Below are 3,227 nucleotides of genomic sequence, written 5' to 3' on the forward strand. Positions count from 1 at the left end.
CCACTAGCAAAAGCTAAAGATTGACAATAACATTTTTCAATTTCATTGTTGTACTGAAGGCTGATGCATATACTGTACCTTAAGTGTTTTGGCGACAGATATCCAGACATAAAATGAGAGTGAGTCCCACCTGAGCTTGCACAAATAGACCTACTTTTATTAGGATTATTGTTTTTTTTTTAAATTCTGATTAAGGTCTAAGGACTGAAACATTGATTATAATAAAGTATTTTTGCACGTTCAAGAAAGTGTGCGGGATCAATATCCTAATAAGATACAGAACGGTGGTCACTGCATGCATGGATGCACGATGCTGCTCTGTGATGTACAGTATCTACGGCAGTTCCTCGTCGTGTGGTGCCGCAGGTCTGGAGACCTGTTTTTGATACCATACACAGCCTCTCAGCCACACAGTTGTCCCGCTTTCGGCAACCACTTCACAATTATTAAGTACAGTTATAATTCACTGCATTCTTGCCCAGGTTTATAATACACTTTGTTCTACTTACCAGAGGCAGTATTTCTTGTTATGCATAGATAGGTTTCAGTAAAGAGTTAATTCACACCTCAGAGGTGCTCACGTAATTACATGTGCGACAGGTTGGTTGTTGTTGTTTTCCTGTCTGAATAAACAGAGTGCTTCTTAGCTCTTCAAAGATGAATACATCTCCTCGTTTCTCTCGGCATGGGGGGTCAGATCAACATATGGAATGAATTCTGTACGGGCCATATATGGAGCGTGTCTTGAGTGTACAGGGTCTGATGAGGTCAGATCAACATATGGAATGTCAGAACAGGTCAGCTCCATATACAGTATGGAGATCTAAGGGTTTGAGGACATATGTATATAGAGTTGCTGGCTGGCTCCATATATGCAGTTCTAGATCCAGTGTTCTCCATCTATGGTTATAGCAGGGTTAGATGAGGTCAGCGTCATCATCCTCATATATGGAGATGGCCATATATGGTGGCGTGACGTGTCACAAGGCGTGACCATATATGGAGGCGTGATGTAACGAGGCTTGACCATATATGGAGGCGTGATGTCATGAGGCGTGACCATATATGGAGGTGTGATGTCACAAAGCGTGACCATATATGGAGGCGCGACGTGACACAGTAAATGCGACCTATACTGTCGCAATCAATGCTTGTACAAAACTTTATTAGCCAGCTGAATAACAGAATCAAAGTAATAGTTTGCAATACAAATACTCAAAAGAACAGTATATAAGTTGAGTTATTTCATATTAACATTTATACGTATATTTATGTGTTTTTTATGGCCTTGGGATATATATATATATACACTCACGCACGTGTGCCTGCCCGCACGCATGCATGTACACAGACACACACACACACACACACACACACACACACACACACACACACACACACACACACACACACACACGTACACACACACACACACACACACACACACACACACACACACACACACACACACACACACACACACACACACACACACACACACACACACACGCACTTAAAAACAGACTGTGTTGAAGATAACTGGCCCAAGGCAGTGCAGTGGGTGAGTATAGGGCCATCTGGTGCCTGGTGGTCATGCTGTGGCCGTCATGTCCACAACTGGGAGATGGTATCACCTCCCGCTGTGTTTGAACCACCAACAGTCACTATAACCCACCTGCACCCGTTCCTCCTACACTCTCCTTCCATCGCTGGCGGAAAAGGCATTCACATTTGTTACTTACGTAAAAGTGTCAATACTGCAATGTAGAAATACTCTTATTACGACATGTTGAAAAAGTGGCCTACTCTATTACAAGTATAAGTGCGGAATTCAAAATTTACTCGAAGTACCGAAAGTAATGGTACTCGATATGCAGAACGTTTCACAAGTTTTCACACGTTTTCAAATGTGTAAAACATATTTTCAAAAGGCCGAAATGTATGTGGTTAATGTATGTTTTGTATTAATAACCAATCCTACAAAGTCACTAGTAACTAAAGTTACAAATAATTGTAGTGGAGTAAACATAATAGTATAACAATTTGGAAATACTCCAGTAACATAAAAGTACCTCAAAATTGTACTTAATTATACAGTACTTAAGTAAATGTACTTCCACCATTGTAGAAAAAGCCTGAGGGGAGGGAGGTATACTGTAGGAGTGTAACTGTAACTTTGCAGTTGTGTAATTTGAGTTCACTAATGAACTGTATCACATGTGTACATACAGTGGTGTTTTTCAGCAACATTTCAGATCTAATCTGACCCTGATGAGTGACTGACTACATACTACAGTAGTTATTTAAACCGTAAGTTAGTCAATTATTCAGAGTCAGGAGCTATGCTCCACACCCATTATCCAAAATAGCCACACAGTGGGATGTGAGTGACAGCTATATGGATGTACAGTAGTATACATGCAGACAGTAAGACAGACAGAATGACAGACAGACAAATGGAATACAGGCAGAGAGGACCAGTAGCCAGTAAAACCCAGTTAATGGTTGACTTTATGTGAAACAGAGTCTCAAGGGGAAATGGGATTTTAACTTGTGGAGAGGAATTTTAAGTCCCGATCTCCCCTCAGTCCCCTATTGCACTGCTGAAACACAGACGGCACTCTTACCCAGAGACAGAAGAGAGGGAGGAATAGAGAAAGAGAGCCAGACTGCACATACAGCATACAGAAAGAGGAAGGGAAAGAGTTTTTAATGGAACAGCAGAGAAAGAGAGAGAGGGTGGGAGAAGGAGAAATCGTCAAGAGGAAGCGTGTGACAATGAGAGAGAGGGAGGGACCAAGTAGGTAGGGAGGGAGCGAGAGAGAGAGAGAGAGAGAGAGCAGAGGGAGGGAGGGATCTGAAACAGAAGGAAACTAGATGAGCGGAGGGCAAGAGAGGAGACTAACGGAGTCAGCACAGTTTTTAGAGAGGTAAGAAAAGAGGGTAGAGAGAGAGAAAGAAAGAGTGCCAAGAGAAAAAGAGAAAGGAAAGCTCAGCGAATAGCATTCAGGCTCCCAGTGCTCAGTAACATCTCACAGCTGCAGTGGGTCAGTCTCTGTGGTTTAGACTGGGAGGACAGAGGAGAGAAGTTTAGCTCTCCAGAAAAATAAAGGGTGTTTTTTTCCCTCTGGTTAAAGGAATCGCAAGGCTCCCTGGGAATCGAACGGGAGGAAGAGGGAGACAGTAGGACCACATATCTTCTCCTGCACAGCTCCAGAGCGACCTGA

The 3,227-nt window shown here is 42.7% G+C and overlaps 1 protein-coding gene across 2 annotated transcripts in view; it reads left to right on the forward strand.

Annotated features, from left to right (window-relative positions):
• The first annotated feature begins 2,871 nt into the window (after positions 1–2,871).
• tnfaip8l3 (tumor necrosis factor, alpha-induced protein 8-like 3) overlaps positions 2,872–3,227 on the forward strand; it is a 22,581-nt gene continuing 22,225 nt past the window's right edge. Inside the window, exons 1-2 of one of the 2 annotated variants that reach the window (XM_080760031.1) lie at positions 2,872–2,930; positions 3,138–3,227. The exon at positions 3,138–3,227 is cut by the window's right edge and continues 60 nt beyond it. The gene's annotated coding sequence lies outside the window, so the exon portion shown is untranslated. The other variant, XM_080760030.1, reaches the window with a different exon arrangement.

This window comes from Protomyctophum bolini (genome assembly GCF_963924005.1).
Source record: "Protomyctophum bolini genome assembly, chromosome: 1".
NCBI lineage: Eukaryota > Metazoa > Chordata > Actinopteri > Myctophiformes > Myctophidae > Protomyctophum > Protomyctophum bolini.